General features: G+C 40.2%; 1 protein-coding gene across 2 annotated transcripts in view; it reads right to left on the bottom strand.

Moving 5' to 3' along the window:
• SOX6 (SRY-box 6) overlaps window positions 1-21184 on the bottom strand; it is a 458732-nt gene that overhangs the window by 92566 nt on the left and 344982 nt on the right. The gene's annotated exons all lie outside the window — the stretch shown is intronic.

The raw sequence follows: 21184 nt of genomic DNA, 5'->3' as shown, positions 1-21184 counted from the left end.
AGAAAATTCACGTTGCATGATGTAAAATCACAGCTTTAGTTTGTTTAGAGGGCATAATTCTGAGCGGACCATGGAATATTTATGTCGCTATGCAGCTCTTTGAAGGAATAATCTTATGTTTTTGTGCCTGTCGTGGGTCAGAGGTTCAAATCAGCACTTCTTTCTGTCACTCCTTATATGTTGTACTATAATTTATGGCTCAGCAAGAGGACTCATAAAACAAAAGTGTCTATTTTATTTCAGCTACTAATTCTAGTTAATCAAAGATTTCCAGCCAAACAACCCAGCATGAAACTCTGCATGGAAAATATGAGGAGAACAAAGCATTTTGTCAAATAACACATCTCATGATGTAAACACATATGTCTCTTAAGGGAAATTTTATCGTTTCCACATTATCGGCGTACAAAAGGAGCATTCTTGTCCCAGACCTGGTGCGACTGTGGAGTCATCGTCATTGGAAACAAGAGCCTGATTAGGTTCCCACACAGATATGAATAGACTTTCCTTTTTTAGTGAAATAGCTGCTTTTATTCCTTTTTCAAACAGGCTGGTAATTGTCACCCTAAAAACACTGAATTGTACTCGGGCAACATTTGTTTCTGCTCTTTTCTCCCATCTTTTTAGGATCAGCCAACAACATTACTATCCCTTCTGGTTGGTCCTCTCCTGGAAAGTCTGAGTTAATCCACAGCTGTGTGAATGTGAAAAAGGGACACAGCAGGCTAAGTCTGTTGGGTCTCTTGTCTGCTAATAAAGTGCACAGTCTGCAGGACAGATGTTAAGAGGATCTGTTAATAAGTCAGTGGCAGAGATCCTGACCTCTGCCAGGGAACATTTTATTATTCCAGAAAGGGGCATAATTGCAAGGCATTAACAATTAGAAGAACCATAGCTTTTCTTTATAGATTTTTACTCCTTGCCTCATCATTTGTTTGAAATACAGCAGCAAGGCCTATTCACTGAGAAGCAATGTGCTAAATATGATTGGGTTCAGTACAAACTGCAGAATACAAGATTTCTCGAAATTTCCCAGAGAAATTGTTGAACCGTGGCTTTCCCTCCATTTTAAAGAGTATTGTTTATTCTGTGTGTATCATTACACTCTTTGTACAGCTTCACGTGCCATTGTACTAAAGGGACTATGAATCTCACCAAACACAGTTCCCTGGCTATTAAATCTAGTGTAATGGGAAATGTAAACTAGAGATCAAATTAATAGAGGAATATCACATCATAAAGTTGTTCACTGTACCTTACACCACTTTGCCATTTATGGTGTGAGTAAAATCATGTCTACCACATGCATTGCAGACTCCCAAGCATGGTGTAAAAGGCACTCTGTGACCTGACCCTTTGCTTACCTTTCTAATCTCACCGACTACTACTCTCGTGCACTCAGCCTGTGCTGAACTGCCGTTTACTGAACGTGCTACACTGCCTATTGCTTTATACCTGTGGGCCAGCTGTGTCCTTTGTCTGGATTGCTTTTCCTCTTCTCTGCATCTTGGCCACTCTGCATCCTCCCCCCATAAACCTTGTAAACTTCAAGATTCTATTTTTAACATCACCTCATGCATGAAGATCACCAACACTTCCTTAGGCAGAGCTTAACACTTCCTCCTCCCATTTAATTTTTACTCTGGAAACACATCTATTTTTAACAATTATCACATTGCTTACTAGACTGTGGGCCCTCTGAGGGCAGGGATCAAGTTCAAGAAGAGAGGGCTTACTGCACAGCAGGCACTTAATAAATATTCAGGGAGTTAATGTGTTACTGAACTAATGAAATAATTTGTCCTTTTTTCATGTAATAATTAATCATATAAATTAATATAAGTTTATATTCTGGCCTTGTCACTACTACCAGCACTGTTACATAGTCTTATATTTTAATATGCCTTATTTTGTTCTTTTAAAGGATAATTTTCATTAGGTTGGTTCATTCAAATTCAAAAGATATATCTCTACAAAAGCTCATAGATAGAAGCATGAGATATACTGTCCTCTTGGCCATGTTTTAATTCAGTTCAATTCATCCAAAATTTATCTATGAGACACAATCAAATTTAGTTCTTCACACTGTTGCTTCACAATTCTGTACATCCTAACCCAGGCCACTTACAAGCTTTGTGGCTAAGGTTAAGTTAATCCATTTCTCTGGGCCTCAGTCTTTTCAACTGTAAAATCAAATGATTCACATAATACTTGACAGTGTACAAAGCACTTTTCACAGGCATTATCTTATTTATTCCTTACAATTGCCCTATGGGGGTATTACTCCTAATCCCATTATTTAGAATCTGGGTATAGGATGTTTAATTTTCTAAAACTCATGGAACCAGTGGAAGGGTTGGGATTTGACCCTCAAGGATGCTGAGGGCCTTTTTAGCTCTGGAAGTCCATTCAATTTCACAATCTCATTGTCTATTTGCGAAGGCTTTTCTTTCAATGTGGTGGTATCTTTTCTTGATTAGTAGGAAGTCCGGTTTAAAGTACCTAAATCACTGTCTGGTTATTACTTCTTGCTAAAGAATACTGCACTGTGTCTCAGGAGCAGTCATCAGGCATTTGTATTTGGATAAGAAGATTTCAAAGAGTCTATATACAACCAGCTTCATCAATCAGTAAATGAGTATATTTTTACACACATATAATAAACTAGAGGCCCAGTGCACGGATTCGTGCATTGGTGGGGTGCCTCAGCCTGGCCTGCAGGGATCGGGACGAAACCGGCTCTCCGACATCCCCTGAGGGGTCCTGGATTGCAAGAGGGTGGTTCTCGGGTGACGCACCTGGAATCAGGCTCCCTCCTCTCTGGTTCTGGGTGCGGCACCTGAGAACCGCAGCTGCCAAGTCACCGCAGCTCAGCAGCTCCTGTGTTGAGCATCTGCCCCCTGGTAGTCGTCAGTGTGCGTCATAGCTACTGGTCAGAGCATCTGGCCCCTGGTGGTCATTGCACATCATAGCTACTGGCCAGTCGGCCGGTCGACCGATCCACCAGTCACTTAGGCTTCTATATATATACTAGAGGCCTGATGCACGAAGATTCGTGCAAGAATGGGCCTTCCTTCCCCTGGCTGCCAGCACTGCCTTCGCTCCTGCCTGGAGCCACCTTTCCACCTTCCCATGCTGCCCAGAGGCCCAGAGCGGCTGGAGCTGAGCGGAACACCTGTGTTGTCACCATGGCGATGACTCAAGCATTCCGCCCCGTCCCAGGCCACTCGGCGCCTGCATATGCAAATCAACCTGCCATCTTTGTTGGGTTAATTTGCATACTCACTCCTGATTGGCTGGTAGGTATCATAAAGGTACAGTCAATTTGCATCTTTCTCTTTTATTAGTGTAGATAGATGACCAGCCTTATGTTATCTGTTCTTATCACTTGGAAGTATTGCTCATTTAATTCATTTCCTTTCTAGACTAATACTATAAAAAGGCAGGAACTTCCTTAGCTTGCTTGCTTAGTAGAGTACTAAAGTATATAGCACATGTTTTAAAAATATCAGTTAAATTAATGAATAAATAAGAGAGATAAGGACGTGGACAGAAATGATGTTTATAGAGTATTGACTATATAGCAAACATTGTGCTAGGTAATTGCTTACAATACTCATTTAATATTCATAGTATGGGAGGTTCTATTATCTCCATTTCACAGATGAGGAGACTGAGGTGCAGAGAAAATGAGCTCAACTTCACAGAGCTCTTTTTTTCTAAATCCCCACCCAAGGATATTTTTCCATTGATTTTCAGAGTGGAAGAGAGAGGGAAAGACAGAGAGAAATAGTGATATGAAAGAAACACATCAATTGCTTGCCTCCTGCACAGGCCTGACCAGGGCCTTGGCTGGGGAGAAGTACATACCCTTGACCAGAATCGAACCTGGGACCCTTTGGTCCGCAGGTCAACACTCTATCCACTGAGCCAATCTGGCTAGGGCCAGAGCTCTTTTAACTGAAGGAGTCCTCTGGAACCAAGCACTGCTTTCTTGAAACCTCCAAGCTATTCACATTGTATAGATGAAAAACATGTCAGAGAGCCAGCTAGCTGCTGGATAAAAAGTAAGCACGTTGTTCTAATGTATGGCTGTCCATCACCACTTCATGGTTCACAGCATTTTCCTGTTTCATGGGAGGTACATCTGTATGTGGTGATAGTGATTCATAATCAGAAAATGTGGAAGAGGTGGTATGGTTGGACATAAGTGAATTGTATATGACTATTTAGTCCTGTAACTAAGAAATCCCTTTTTATTAAAACTATTGCTAAATGGATAGAGAAGTGACAGCCAGGCCTCTACTATCTCACAAGGCTTCTCACTCTTGTTCTTACTCTCACCTGTACTGTCTGCGCTAATGATTTATGCATTATTTGGGGACTCTCTTTTTAAACAGACTGAGTGATAATCCATTGAGAATGTGATGCTAAATCACTTTTCCTATAGAGTTTTCAAAATGGGCCTCTGAGAAGGAGTTTGATACAATTCAATGACTGAAGTAATACCTTTGTCCATTTGAGCATTAAATGGTCCATTGAAATACAGCTTAGTTAGAGAGAATTTCAGAAAATAGTACTTTCTAATTTTTTAAAAAATTTCTCTCCCAGAGCTTGGAAAATGCAGCTCAATCACTTTCCACAGTCCCTCAGGTCAGCCTCTCACCAGTGTTAATTAAATATAACCCCCTTAGAATATGTGAGGTTAAGTGAGAGCAACATAGCGCTCTTCTCCAATATATTACTGTGAACACAAATGGCCATAATCTGTTTATAAGACTTCTTTGAGCACAGAGGTCTCACTAATGAAAAAGTAGAAAAGGAAAACATAATGTGACAACATACATTTTAAACTATCCATCTCCACATCCATTGTGCTTCAACAACACATATCATAAAGGAAGTTGGGGTAACAGATGATTTCATCTCTGGGTAGCAAGTACAGAGCAGTCTGCAGTGTGATAAAGAACAACTATGAAAGCCAGTGCAGAATTCAGTCCATTGCTTGCCTAAAAATCATCCTTCCCATCAACTAAGAGAATTTTCTACCAGCAGCTAAAGGATTAGTATATTTTCTCTTTTTAGCGAATGCTGTATCTTCAGTAGCACAACTTGGTCACACTGTAAAATTGGAAAACTGCTAAAATAATGGTTCTATACTAACCATTTTAAATGAAAAAAGCCCCTTTAAGACACTGGGTTTATGGTTCTAAAAAGTTTCATGCACTGTCCAGGGCTATTTGTAAATTAAATTGTTTAAAATAAAGCTCTTTAATACTCTATAATTAGTCTTGTCTCTCTGAACATGACTTTACTGTAAATGCTCCTTCCTGACTCTCCTATTATCCCAAGATTCCTGAGAAGAAAGCAGCCAAGCGATAATTCAACATTATTGCTGCTTCGGTGCACTAATCGCTTAAAGAGCAGCAAAGACTCTCTGCTCTCTGCCCCATGGCTCCTGCAGCCTCCTGGTCTGAGGCAGGCATCCCGACCCAGCCATGTCCAGATGTCAAGAGGAATCCCCAGCTCTTGATGCAGCAGGCGCTCCATTCCAGTATGGTCAAACATCTGCTTCATCTGCTGGCATGCAACCTGCTGAACACGCTCAGAGGGCAGCATGGGCTGGGGATGGGCAAGGACACACTCCCAGCGACTCCAGGAGACTCATCAAAACTTTGAAATTATAGGACAGCCCCAGCAACTCTCAAAAGAATAGAGCTCTGGCATTCAGCAGCAACATTTTAAACACTTTACTCAGAAGAAAGCTACAGAATACGATAAGACAGATTGCATGATAGTTCTTCTGATCCTTGCTAAATTCTATTAGGCTTCAAGTTTCTTCTGGACAGTTAACTAGATATTTGGAAAATGCAAAAACTCTTTGGGATCCAGAGAATGTCATGTTGACTTTGAAATTTTTCCCTTTTATAATTTCATTAAATTACTTTTAATTTACTTGAATATTATAATAAGAGAAGAGTAAGTTATGCAAGAGAGCTTCTAAGTGACTGTCCTTCTTACATATTAGTTAGCACAGTTTAAAGCAAAGAATCCTGGTCAAGAAGTAAATTTTAAAATACACTTAAACCATCTATTATAGTCCTATTTTGTTTAATAGATTAGTAATCTGACCCAAGTCACTTACCCATCTGAGTCTCATTTTCTTCTTCTAAAATATGGTGATAATATCAAAGCACATTTATTATAAAGCCTACATATAAATTACTTATTAAACTGAAAAAGATTATATAACATGTTACATATGTATACATATGTATATATGTATATAAATGTATACATATATAATATCCACACCATTCTTATATCCGTCTTGTTTTGTTTTTAGAAAGAAATTAAGGCTTCCTTCATAATATCCAATTCACACAGCAAATACAAGTTATCTGCCAAAAATGATTCTACTCATCTGATGGAATCTCAACAGCATCCTATAAAAACTAATGAACAGCTCCCAGGCCCCAACCAAATTTCATATTTACTTCACTCTGAAAGATAGACTTATATACCACAACAGTCAAAAATTATATTCCTTCATGGAAAGCCAGAATATATGGTATGCTTAATACAACTGAAAAGACAAGCTTGGCCCAGTCGGTGTGTCTCAGTGGTTGAGCATCTACCTTTGAACCAGGAGGTCATGGTTCAATTCCCAGTCAGGGCACATGCCCAGGTTGCAGGCTTGGTCCCCAGTGGGGGGTGTGCAAGATGCAGCTGATCAATGATTTTCTCTCATCATTGATGTTTCATCTCTCTCTCCCTCTCTCTTTCTCTCTCTAAAATCAATAAAAACATTTTTTTAAAAGAAAAGATGAGCCTGAGGAGAATTGTGACTGTTCTAGCAAGAAGTCACTAGCTAGAATAAAAGTATTAGTTTTGAATATCAAAATGAAACTAAGAACTGAGGCTAAACAATCAAATAAGTCTCAATTGGTTAAAATCTGCCCACCTAGGTTCAGCTGCACAGGGAGCTGGGTGGGATATTTCTGTTAAAATGACTAAGATTTGTAAAACAAGTCTTTACTATATTTTCTTTCCCTATTTTTTCCTTCTCAGATGAGGATGTAAACTCCATGACAGCAAGAACTTTGTTTTATTTACTGATATTGCCCTAATATCTAGAATAGGTTTTCTCAACTTTAGTACTACTGATTTTTGGACTGAATAATTCTTTGTTATAAGGGTGTGTCTTATGCATTGTAGGATATTCAGTAGCATTTCTGACCTGTCTACCCACTAGATGCCAGTGATCTCTTCATCCCTACCTCAAGTCAGATCTATCAAAAATATCTCCAGATATTGTCAACTGAACCCTAGGGGGCAACATGCCTCCAGTTGAGGACCACTGATCTAGAATAGTACCTTGCACATAATAGACACTAAATAAATATTCGTTGAATAATTGAATGATTAAATTTATTGTTTGGATTTTCATACAAACTTTTTCAAATTTCCTGAACATAATCCCTTATTGATAACCTTCCTTAAAAAAAAAGATGTTAATATTACCCTAACACACAAAAAGGGTTATGTCATTGTAACAATCAGATTCAAAGCTTAGTGTAATTTCAAGTAACATGATTTTATTCATTTATTTTAAAGGAACAGGTGAATTAAAGTGAAAAATTGATAAACAGTCCAAACATGGACTGTCTAGGTTAAAAGCACCTCTATTTCAAACTGGTGACGAGTGAGCACTATATGTTGCACTTTACAGGGTTTGAAAAAGTCAACACCTGTGTACATTTTAAGTAATAAAAGTTTTATGCGTATTTATCACATATTTATTTTTTATTAAGTTCATGCTGTTCAAGATCAATAGCATTATGGAAATTACTAATGAAATACTGAAAATCATGATTATATAGATATAGGTATAGGTATAGATATAGATATAGGTATAGATATGGATATGGATATGGATATAGATATAGATATGGATATAGATATAGATATAGATATAGATATAGATATAGATATAGATTTATAGATATATAGGTATATATATTATTTCAAAGGTTGGTTACAGGTATTAAGCTGACTTATTCTATGTTTGGAAACTGGAGTGAAGCATTTTCTAAAATACTAGAACTTTTTTTTAATCCTCACCCAAGGATATGTTTATTGATTTGAGAGAAAGAGAAAGGAAGACAGAGAGAAAGTGAGAGAGACATTGATGTGAGGAACTTTGATCAGTTTCCTCCTGTACACGCCCTAACCAGGGATTAAACCTGCAACCTAGGTATGTTCCCTGACTGGAATTGAACCTACAACCTTCTGATGTATGGGACAATGCTCCAACCAAGCCACACCCGCCAGGGCAAACACCAGAACATTTTGCTTTCTAACCTTCCAATATATCCTTAATTACATCATCTTTCTAATTTTCAAGATAGTTCATTATATACAGACAGATATATGATATGATACATGGTACCAACCAAACAATATCTCAAAATCCAGTTCGGTAAAAAAAGGAATAAAAATACCTGTCACTATTTTAGAAAACAGCACGTAACATAGAGTCTATTTAAATACGAGTATTCATAAACTGGGAGCTCCCTGTTGAGTGGCTTAATTAGTGAGGCTGGAGCTAACAGAATGTTGGTGGAAATTGTATATTAGTAAAGATACAGAACTGCATTGATTTTGTAGTTCCCAGGTCCTGGGCTCCTACTAAGCCATCTCTGAGAGTACAATTGAACATCCCAGCAATCAAATTACATAAATACAGCGATTAACAGGGCTTAAGTAAGAAATGTTGTACTCTCTTAACTTTTAGGTATTACCTTAAAACCAACTGAAAATACATTTTCTAAAAGAAAGTCCAGTTTAATCTAATGTTTTAATTTGTGAGTAGGTATAAACTTATTCTGTTTCACTGACTACAATAAGACAGACTTCTAAATGCTAGGAAATATCTTCATATTTTACATCCTTCTCTGAATCTGCCTACATTTCTTTTACCTACATCAGGATTCTCCTGGTGCCTGCTATTTTTTTTTAAGAAGACTACCTAGAAATGAAAAGCTGTTTACATAAAATAATGCTTCCTAAAGAGAAAGTACTTGATTGAATATATCCAAAAAAAGTTTTCATAGAAGCTCAGGTCCCAGATGGCCCCCAAAGATAAAATTCATTAATTTATCAAACACTGAACCAGGCAATATTCAGGATTCGACAGTACACAAAAGAGACTTAAGTCCCTGAATTCAGTGACTTACATTCTAGTAAATTAGAGTTACCCATCAGAAGCGCTTTAGGCAGAGAAGCGAGGGTAGAATTGACTGCTTATTGGGATGCTGGAAAGTATTCCCTTATTTTGATGATTTCTTTTTTATTTTTGGAAACCTAACACATGCCTCATAATCCCATTTACTATTCATAAAAACCCTGCGAAAAAACAGCCACTTTTTACAATGAACAAACTCTAAAAAGAAGGTAATTTGAAACCAGTACAGGACAACATAGCAAGTAAGTAATAGTGGAAACTTTAATCCAATAAAATGACTCCAAAATGGAGCTCACTCCTTTAGCCCCAGTTCATCTAGTCCAAGCTATCACGGTCCTCCCAAGTTCCATCACACTCTCAAGTCAAAGGGGTGAGGGAAGGCTGATTAAGAGAAAGTAAGCATTTCTCCTCAAAGCACAACCCCCTGGTTGGCATCCTCAAAACAAGCTTTGAATCAGTGTATTCCTTTTTCTTCACTGGGTAGCCAGTAATAGGCCACTCTAATCAACTCTTTATTCAGCTCTCTATTAGAAATCACAACCTCTCCAGCCTACCCAGCAAAACTAGCTCACCCTCCCATTCCTCCACAGCACTGAGGCATGTTTGGGACTGCAAACAAGAAGACGGGGTAGGAGCCAGGAAGAGCACCTAAATACAACACCATAAAGATTCAGGCTGGAACGGAAATAGAGATAGAGCATTCTCAAGGTTGATGGGCACTTCTTCACTTTCCATTTGTAGCATGGAAATTGTCAACATCATTTAAATAAAATATGTGTTTGGATTTATTTTTGCAAAAACTTCAATTGTTCTCCATCTTTGCAAACTTGGCAAGACTTAAATAGTTTCATTTGAGAATAACTTATAGTTGATAGGTTTTTCTAGTATTTTAAGGCTCCAATTATATTCCTTTCCTCACATCTTCCCTGAACTATACATCGTGCCCATCAAATAAAAGTGAAAATGCATTTATATTGTTTTTTTAAAATTTTTCATATTTAATTCCTTTCATTTAGACGACTACCCATACTATCATTATAAGAACGCATCTGTTAAAATATGTTCCAACTAAAGCATGGTAGGCTTTGAATGCTCGATAAAAATCATTCTCTGAGGCTAATGAAGACAGAAACTCTGCCTGTAACAATATTAAGTTTGTTTTCTCCAGTGATTCAGAGAAGTGAGCAATCTGTCAGTAATACATTGAGTGAAATTACTTGTCTTGTAGGAATAACTGCTGACAGTCACTGTATCTCAGGGCTGACCCAAACATCTCCCTGCTGACAAACAAATTACTATGTCTAACTTTGAAAAGGTAACTAGCTTGTTTTTAATTTTGATTGGTCTTTCAGAATCCTTTATACTTACACACAGTCCCATCCTTCATTGTATTAAAAAAAAAAAGAAGCAACAAAAGTGTTTTGGGTGGATAGGTATGAATTAATGAGTAAAGGGGGGGGGAAGTAAAGAAAGAAAGCCTTACCATTTGGAGCTAAGAAAAAGAACTGTTATTGCTTCTTCCCGAGACTGTTGTGCAGATAAAACTGGTGAGTATGTCTACCCAACATTAAGACTGGCAGTGCCGCCAGTGACTGACTGGGTGAGTGAACACATTACCGAGACAGTATTGTAGGAATTAATTTTCTTCAATAAAGTGATTTTTAAGGCTCATATATTTCACAATCTAAACATATGTCACTGTTTCATAAACAAAATAAATGGATTAAAATAATACATTACCAATATGCTGACATGTGGAGATGTTTTAATTAGAAATTCTTAAGCTGTGTGATATTTAACTGCTGTATTTGCTAAAGAGAGCATGTATCATTTAATAAGAAGGCATGAGACAGGTGTATTATTTTGCATGACATGGTACCAGATTGTGTTTACTATAAGCTACAACTACGAGGCAACATTACTCATAATTAAAAACAAAATTAAACAAGATCACCTTAAGGATCTATTATATTGAAAGTCATCACCTACAATGAATCAATACACTGAAACCATTTTTTCCTTTTAAAAAAAAGTCATTCAGAGCTTAGTTTCTAAGATGGTATTTCTTCAGAAACAATCTAACATCTTAGCTATTCAAAGGCCAAATTTACATGACCATGTCATTTATACTGGTCCCCATTCCTTAACATTCTTCTTGACTTACTTGAAGGACCAATGCTAACATAGCTGAGGAAAGCAAATGGCAACTGGTCCTGAAATTTATACGGGTAGAGAATTGGAATAAGTAGCAATATAATACATTGTTTACTGTAGCAAATGCCCTCTGTTCTCTGAAGGTCAAAAACACTGCAACCTTAGAGTTACAGTTTCTGATTGTTCCCAGGGTTAAATACATTATCAAAATTAATGGTTAAAGCCCCTAAACCTTCAAATATATGAGTATTCATGTCTCCATCTGCTGAACTGTTCAACTAAAAATAGCATTCTTTGGCCTGCTCTCTTCTAAAATTGTGCCCCTGAGACAGAAAAAAAAATGCCTTAGATTAGCTCAGAAAAGCAACAAAGTAAAAAGAAAATCTTTCCTGCATCTTCTTTATTCCAGAGAAAGACAGAACTGGAATATACTAATGTAAGAAGGATCTTTCCACTTTAAATATCTTTTCTCTACTTGCTAACAAAATTTCGGGCTTCCAGGGTGTGACCATAAACACTGTTAAGATTTATCCAGGCTTATAACTGTTAGAAGTAACAACCTTTGAAGGACAAGTTAACTGTGACATCAGATAGAACCAGTGCTAAGCAACACAGCAGGGGGGGGGGAGGGGTGGTGGGTGGTGGTGGTGGTAGTGGTATCAATGTATTGTGGACTTTTTTTTCTTTTTCTTTTTTTTAACTAAGAATCTCTGTTTAGAAATAAAACAAGTTAACATACTTGCAATGCTTCCTTAGTATCTACAGTTTATCATGGTAATGATTGTTGGAGCTGTGACATTTTAGCTTGTCAAAGAAGGGGAGAAAACCTTAGCTAGAAAAGAAAGCTGACTTTAAAATCAATAAAGCAAGATATTATTAAATGTTCTCTCTATTCTTGCTCAAGACTTTAAATGTTAATGTCTGTAGCAGCTTCGACATGAGTGTCTACTCTGCTGTTCATAAACGTCCCAATAAACATGTTAGACTAACACCTGGAAAGTTTAGGCAATCTGCCTTTCAAACAAGGTCGAGCTTTTCTAACCAGGGTACCATACAAGCAAACAGAACAAAGGTTTCCTAACATGCAGGAAAAACTTGCAAAAAATGGAAGCAAGAAAACAGAGCAAGGATAAACAGAAACCCAAGAAATTCTCAAACCAGCCCAAACTCAAACTGCAAAGCTGTGAGGGCTCCTGCTTAAATGGGTTCTCTATTTAGCCTAATAAAAGTGACAGACATTGGCATATGTTGTGCTTCCCCATCAGCACTGCTACAGCAACACCCAGATCTGGCCCTCACATGTATGACATTATGGCATCAAAGCCCAACAGAAGCCTGACTTGACAGCATCAGGAGCCAGTGATGTTGTGACAGAAAAAAGTCAACTTAAGCCCTAACCAGTTTGGCTCAGTAGATAGAGTGTCGGTCTGTGGACTGAAGGGTCCCAGGTTTGATTCTGGTCAAGGGCATGTACCTTGGTTGCGGGCACATCCCCAGTAGGGGGTGTGCAGGAGGCAATTGATCAATGTTTCTCTCTCATCGATGTTTCTAACTCTCTATCCCTCTCCCTTACTCTCTGTAAAAAAATCAATAAAATATATTTTTTAAAAAAAAGAAGTCAACTTAAGTGACTTGTGAAAATTTAGTAAAAGAAAATCTGGGTAGAAAACGGCTAAGAGAAGGTTGATGGAATAAACCTCAACACTTCAAGAGAACATAAAGTGAAAGAGGAGAGGAGGTCACCTGCTGCCGGGAGCCGGTCCATCCTTGCTGCTTGACACAGTCGCTGCAGGAAAGAAACATCTGCACAGCATATGTTTCAAGGGACCTGGCATATATAGCATATTGTTCTTAATATGTTTGCTCTCTTTAGCGCCATGTGTTTTAACCAAGGTCACCTCTCCGAGAAAGGTTGTTTCCCCAGGTGGGGATCTTTCCCTGAGGTTAGGGAGGGGATACAACCCCTTAATTAAGTGCCAGGCGGGTAGTTAAGCTACATAATCTTTACTCCCTGGAATGGAGATAAGAAACGCCCTAACCTTTGTTATAGAAATTGACAGGATTAAAATCGGCTGGTATAAATACGGATGTAACAAGACAATAAACATCAGATCCTGATCAGTTCCTAACCAGAACTCCGACCAGAACTTTGGCTGGAGATCCTGGCTAGAGGTCCTGACTAGGCTGCTGATCAACTGAAGGCTGTCTTCGTGTCATTCCTTCTTCGCCGACTCCGTCCACACCTTTGGGGACCCCTGGACCCGCTGGGATTGGACCCCAGCAACTGGCGCCCAACGTGGGGCACCTAGGTAAGTCCCCCCGTACTTGGGAAGTACTTGGGACGGATAGGACTGCACCGTAGGGTGCTGCAGACCCCTCCTATAGAGGATAAGTAGGGTAAGTGGGTAGTTAGTATAAAACTTAGATTGACAAGATGGGTCATTCTGAGTCTAAAGAAAAAAAACTCTGTGTTAATCTTTTGATGCATCTGCTTGCTAGCAGAGGAGTTAAGGTTACTCCCAGTCAGATAGAAAGTTTTATAGAATATGCATGTCAATGGGTTCCTGAGGATGGAACTGTTAATTTAGAAACTTGGACTAAAGTAGGAAAGCAATTAATGAACTATTACAGCTACCATGGATCTGAGAAGGTCCCGGCAGATACCCTTTCCCTCTGGAATTCAATTCGTGGCATCTTGGCACCAGAGGCAGAAACTATTGAACGTTCTCAAACTTTAAATAGTCCCTCGGATCCACCTAGAGAAGACACATCATTATTGTCTCCAGCTCAATCTAAGAGCAATTTAGCTATGCCTACTGATCGGAAGGAGAATAAATATCATAAACATGATCATTGTTCCTTTCCAGTCAGTAGAGAGGAGAGAGGCCCTCCCATTCAAAACAGGCTCCCTAAATTAGAAAGAAAGCCTAAACCAGGTCCTGCGGCTCCTAGGAGCTCCATGTCTAAATTTGAAAGGGCGATAAGAGAAGCTGAAGCTAATGGAGATCTTGAGTTCTCACTCTGCTTCCCAGTTGCATATGAGAATGAGTTTGATGAGGACGAAAGCCCCACCTGGGAGGCTATACCTTACAAAATACTTAAAGAATTAAAATTGGCCTGCTCTGAATATGGACCTCTAGCTCCTTACACACTAACCTTGGTAGAAACCCTAGCCAATAAATGGATGACTCCTTATGATTGGTCACAGGTTTGTAAATCCTGTCTCTCAGGAGGCAATTACTTATTATGGAAAACTGAATATGATGATCTTGCTAAGAAAGCTGTAGCCACTAGCAAAAATTCCAGAGGAGGAGTAACCCTAGACATGATATTAGGAGAAGGTGATTTTAACACGGCTCAGGAGCAAATGTATATGCCCAAAGAGGCACTTATTAAAGTAACCAGTTGTGCAGTAAATGCCTGGAAATCCCTACCTTATACAGGACAAAAACAGCCTCCCTTACAGAGATTAAACAGAAGGTCGAGGAACCATATCAGGATTTCCTTTCTCGCCTCATACAGGCAGTCAAGAGAGTAATCAATAATGAAGAGGCTGCCGATATCTTAATCAAACAACTGGCTTTTGAAAATGCTAATAATACCTGTCAGGCTTTATTAAGGCCGATTCGCAGAACGGGAACTATAAATGATTTTATAAAACAGTGTGCTGATGTAAGTCCAGCATTTATACAGGGTGTAGCTATAGCTGCAGCTCTCAAAGGGGAGACATACCCTCAATATGTACAGGGCATAGGACAAGCCAGCAATAATTCAGGTAATAAAAGAAATATGAACTGCTACTCTTGTGGCTTATCTGGGCACTTTAGCAGAGAATGCCCAAATAGAAATAATAATACTCAAGCCAGATGGCAAGCTCCTCGACAGCCTGGAAATACATCGGGGAATAATATTAATCCTCCAAAAACCGTTTGTCCCCGATGTCAGAAAGGATTCCATTGGGCAAAGGAATGTAGATCGAAATACCATAAAAATGGTCGGCCTTTAAATTCTACAAATCGCTCCCAAGGAGGTTATATCCCATCACCTCAATTGGGAAACTTGAGAAGGGGCCGGCCCCAGGCCCCTGCAATAATAGGGGCATCGACCCTCAACCCCTCAGCTGCAAATTTCAATCCGTCAGTGACCTCTTCAGAGCAACCCCAGGCAGTGCAGGATTGGACCTCCATTCAACCACCCACGCAATACTAACCCCAGACTCGCCAGTAGCAGCCATTCCTACAGGAGTGTCTGGGCCGCTGCCTGAGGGAACTGTAGGATTAATATTAGGGCGGAGCTCCACCTCGTTACAGGGGATCTTAGTCATCCCAGGAGTTGTTGATGCAGACTACACAGGAGAAATACAGATTTTACTTTCCCCACCCACCACAACGATACAGATTCAGCCCAACCAGAGAATTGCCCAATTACTCCTGTTACCAATACATAAAATAGGGACAGCTGTTACCCAGGAAGCTAGAGGGGCCGGAGGCTTTGGATCTAGTGATGCAGCATTTTGGATACAAGAAATCCATGCTACTAGACCTACAAAAATTTTACAAATTCAGGGAAAACCAATTGAAGGTATATTGGATACAGGAGCAGATGTTTCCTGCATAGCAGGGAAGGATTGGCCCTCTTCATGGCCCACGCATACCACCTCCACTTCCCTAGTAGGACTAGGCAAGGCATCTAATGTAAAAAAGAGTTCTCAGATTTTAACTTGGGCTGATGAAGATCAACATTCAGGAACATTCTGTCCCTATGTAATTACGACTATCCCCTTTACATTATGGGGAAGAGATATCTTGTCTCAAATGGGAGTTCTATTATATAGCCCCAGTGATAGAGTAACATCACAGATGCTAGACATGGGATTTAATCCAGAAAAGGCATTAGGAAAAGAAAGTAATACCTCACACTCCTCGACAGGATTTATAATTGGGGCCATTGCCCATAGGACTGCTGATCCCATAGTCTGGAAATCATCACAACCAGTATGGGTCGAGCAATGGCCCTTAACATCTGAGAAAATATCAGCAGCCCGACAATTAATTGATCAGCAATTAGCAGAGGGACATATAGAGCCATCAAATAGTCCCTGGAACACACCCATATTTGTAATAAAAAAGAAATCAGGCAAGTGGAGACTTTTGCAAGATCTAAGAGCCATAAATGACACTATGGAAGATATGGGCTCCTTACAACCTGGATTGCCCTCCCCTGTGGCAATTCCACAGGAGTATTGTGTTGTTGTTATTGACTTACAGGATTGTTTTTTCACTATACCTCTTCACCCGGCTGATTGTCAAAGATTTGCATTCAGCATACCATCAGAAAACTTTAAACAGCCTTATCAGAGATATCAATGGAAGGTTCTCCCACAAGGGATGAAAAATAGTCCTACATTATGTCAAAAGTTTGTAGATCAGGCATTGCAAGTTATTAGAAAGAAATTTTCAGATCTATATCTTATTCATTATATGGATGATATTTTACTAGCTCATAAAGATCGGGCTACTTTACAGGAAATTCTTACTCAGACCGTCCTTGCTTTAGAAGAACATGGTCTAAAAATAGCCCCAGAAAAGATTCAGACTGAACCTTCTTTTTCCTACTTAGGCAGAATATTACATACCTCTACTATCACCCATCAGCCTTTACAATTAAGAAAAGATCATTTAAACACATTAAATGATTATCAGAAACTATTAGGTGATATCAACTGGGTCAGGTCATATCTAAAAATAACCACTCTTGACTTAAAACCTCTATTTGACATTTTAAAGGGAGATTCTAACCCTAAGTCTCCCCGACAATTAACTGTAGAAGGAGAAAAGGCTATAGCAAAAATAGAACAGGCCATCAATAAACAGCAACTACAGTATCTAAATTATTCCAAATCTTGGGCCTTAATTATTCTAGCCACTAAATATACTCCTACAGGATGTTTATGGCAGGAAGGACCATTAGAATGGATACATTTACCTGTCACTCCTAGGAAGATTGTACCATCCTATCCTTCCCTAGTGGCCACTCTCATTATCAAAGGTAGACGCCGCAGTATCGAACTCTTTGGAAGAGAAGTTACTGAGATAATAATACCTTATAAAAGAGAACAATTAGACACACTATTACAATTTGAAGAAGAGTGGCAAATAGCTATAGGCAACTTCCCAGGACAAATTTTACATCATTTGCCAAGATCACCTATATTGCAATTTCTCTCCCTACATCCGTTTATATTTCCTATTAAATGTTCAAAAGAGCCATTATCACCTCCTGCCTCCTTAGTATTCACAGATGGCTCCTCTAATGGTAAGGCAGTAACAATCATTGACTCAATAACCCATGTTCAACAAACCCTAGAGACGTCAGCCCAGAGAACGGAGCTTTTGGCAGTCATTTATGCCTTTGAACAATTGCAACAGGTTCCCTTTAACTTGTACACTGACTCTCAATATATAGTTAAATTATTTCCTCATATTGAGACCGCCTCTCTCCCACAAGGAAGAACAGCCATTTTCTCTTTGTTAACTCAGCTACAAACTTACATTCATAAACGAGAAAAGGCTTTCTATATTGGACATATTAGAGCTCATTCCTGCCTACCAGGACCCTTAAGCGAAGGAAATTATCTGGCGGATCTACTAACTCGCCCAATAGTTTGTACAGCTCTAGAAGAAGCCCGGCGGTCTCATGCCATTCATCATCAAAATGCTTCTGCTCTCCGTCTATATTATCGCATATCTAGAGAAGCTGCTCGAAGTATTGTGCGTGACTGTGGCCATTGTCCTACTCATTTTCCTAGCCCTGCTACTGGAGTTAATCCAAGAGGACTTAGACCCTGTGACTTATGGCAGATGGATATTACTCATGTCCCATCTTTTGGCAAACTTTGCTATGTGCATGTTTGTATTGATACCTTTTCTCATGTTATCCTTGCTTCTGCACGTACAGGAGAAGCCTTTAAAGATGTAAGTCAACATTTATTCCAATGTTTTTCCTACCTAGGAATACCAAGGGCACTTAAAACAGACAATGGGCCTGCCTATACCTCTAGAGCTTTTAAAAACTTATGCTCTACATTTGGCATCGCACATACTACAGGCATACCCTACAATCCTCAAGGCCAAGCTATAGTAGAAAGGGCTCACCAAACTTTAAAAACACAAATTAAAAAATTACAAGAAAATGAGTTTAAATATTCCTCTCCTCATCATGTTCTACAACATACTCTATTTGTAATTAATATACTAAATGTAGATTCTGAGGGAAATTCCCCGATGTACAGGCATTGGAACCCTGATCTAACTAAACCTAAAGTCCTCGTCAAATGGAGAGACTTGCTTACAGGAGCCTGGAAGGGACCTGATGTACTTTTAACCCGGGGGAGAGGATATGCTTGTATATTTCCACAGGACGCAGACTCACCTGTGTGGATTCCAGACCGTCTAGTCCGACCTTATGTCTCACCGCCCTCCATCTCCGCCTCAACCTAGCACACCTGACCAGTGCCCGTCTGCAGCTGGAACCACCTGTCCATTGGAAGGATCATCCATTGGAAGGATCACATGTGCCCCCTTTTTGTCTGTCCTTATGTTTCTTTTTTTTTTTCTTAATCTGACTATTTTTTTTTTGGCCTTTCTCCTTCTCCTTCTCTCCTGAACACAGCCTTTTCTAGAATCTCCCTACCCTACTGTTCGAGGAATTTCTGCCGTGACTGGGGGTGTTTGGTATATGCCCCATACCTGAAGTTGTCTTGTGCCAAGAGCCTGACATCCTGGGCTGAGAAAGCCCTGTCCCAGGACTCTTCTTTGTCCTGTATTGGCCCCTCTTACCCTCGTGTCAAGAGGGACCCTCTTCTCACAATCCAATTGCCCACAGCTGTTGCCTGAGTTCTCTGTTAATGCTGAGGTCACGGTGACTGGTACCATGGATCTGTCTCTCGCCCAATGGAGTGAGCTGGGTTCTCTCTGGAGAAGAAACCTGGGTTCCCCAAGATATGTGATCAATGCCGGGACCCCGCCAGCAGGCGAGGGGATCCAAAGGCAGTTGCTGGGCATGGAGGCCAGAGGGACATAGACTACCAAGGAGACAGAACTGAACCTCACATTACCCTGCTTGGCCCCGGAGCTTGGCTGGTTAGTCAAAGACGGGTAAGATTCCTCAGGGAGGAACAACCTAAGACAGGCACAGTCACAGAGGGGCCAGTAGGAGAGAACTTGGGGTTCAACAGAGGTGGGGCACAGATCCTCACCACCCCAATGGTGCAGGGGCTTGAACACTCGCCCCTTCTGAGGAAGGTCTCCTTCCCCCATGGCTGCTTCTCGCTTCCCATGTCCAGCCCAGATAGGGACCCAGATAACGAAAAGAGACTTGGCCCAGCTCAGATCAGGACCAAGGGCTGAGATCAGTACCTAGATAAGAGACCTGGCTGACAGCAGCTTTGTTTCCCATTTCTACCTTGGACCACAGGGAAAGGGGCAGCTGGGGAAAGGGGCAGCTGAAAGAAAGGGCTGGAGCAGGATGCTGCCTTCTTCCCTTTCTACGCTTCCATGCCTTGTAGTTCTTTTGCTTTCTTTTCTTTTTCTCTCTACTACCCTCCATCCTCCATAACAGCTGACCCAGAGAACACAGCTTGCTCCTCCTTGGACGCCGACGCCACCATCAAGCACGGCCCTGATGGACCCTTTGATGCAGCCCTTCAACTCGCTGACACTTCGGGAAGCCCATCGCCAGTGACGCCGCCCACTAGCCAGACCAACAAAGACAATCAAACCAACAACTTGAGGACAGCTGAAATCTCTTGACTGAAGAGGCCGGCAACCTCCTAAGGAACGGGGCTCCTTGTGCGCTTCATCCACTATGTTTATAGCTATGCTTATTGTCATTGCTTGCCAGTCTTCTTCCAAGTCTTAAATAGCCCAATCTGAGAGGTGGCCACTGATTTGCATGCGCTATCATTTAAAAAATAAAAAAGGGGGAATTTGCCGGGAGCCGGTCCATCCTTGCTGCTTGACACAGTTGCTGCAGGAAAGAAACATCTGCACAGCATATGTTTCAAGGGACCTGGCATATATAGCATATTGTTCTTAATATGTTTGCTCTCTTTAGCGCCATGTGTTTTAACCAAGGTCACCTCTCCGAGAAAGGTTGTTTCCCCAGGTGGGGATCTTTCCCTGAGGTTAGGGAGGGGATACAACCCCTTAATTAAGTGCCAGGCGGGTAGTTAAGCTACATAATCTTTACTCCCTGGAATGGAGATAAGAAACGCCCTAACCTTTGTAATAGAAATTGACAGGATTAAAATCGGCTGGTATAAATATGGATGTAACAAGACAATAAACATCAGATCCTGATCAGTTCCTAACCAGAACTCCGACCAGAACTTTGGCTGGAGATCCTGGCTAGAGGTCCTGACTAGGCTGCTGATCAACTGAAGGCTGTCTTCGTGTCATTCCTTCTTCGCCGACTCCGTCCACACCTTTGGGGACCCCTGGACCCGCTGGGATTGGACCCCAGCAAACACTTTTTTCTAAAGATAAATATTTAGTGGGCAGGGAGCCAGCAATGACTTTCACACTGAGTTATTATTGATTTGAATCACATAGATTTGACATTTCAACAGCTAAGCATGTGGAGGTTTTGTTAGCCCAGAAGATGGATTTAAAAGGTTTGAAAACTTGTAGCACCACTTTCAGAGACAGAAGAATGGGGTTCAAAATAAAACATAAGCTTAATGAATAGAGAACCAGTACTTGTCACCTTTCTGATCACTTGTCC

The sequence above is a fragment of the Myotis lucifugus genome, unplaced genomic scaffold (genome assembly GCF_000147115.1).
Source record: "Myotis lucifugus unplaced genomic scaffold, Myoluc2.0 scaffold_124, whole genome shotgun sequence".
Lineage (NCBI taxonomy): Eukaryota > Metazoa > Chordata > Mammalia > Chiroptera > Vespertilionidae > Myotis > Myotis lucifugus.
This window is presented reverse-complemented; position numbering and strand designations above follow the sequence as displayed.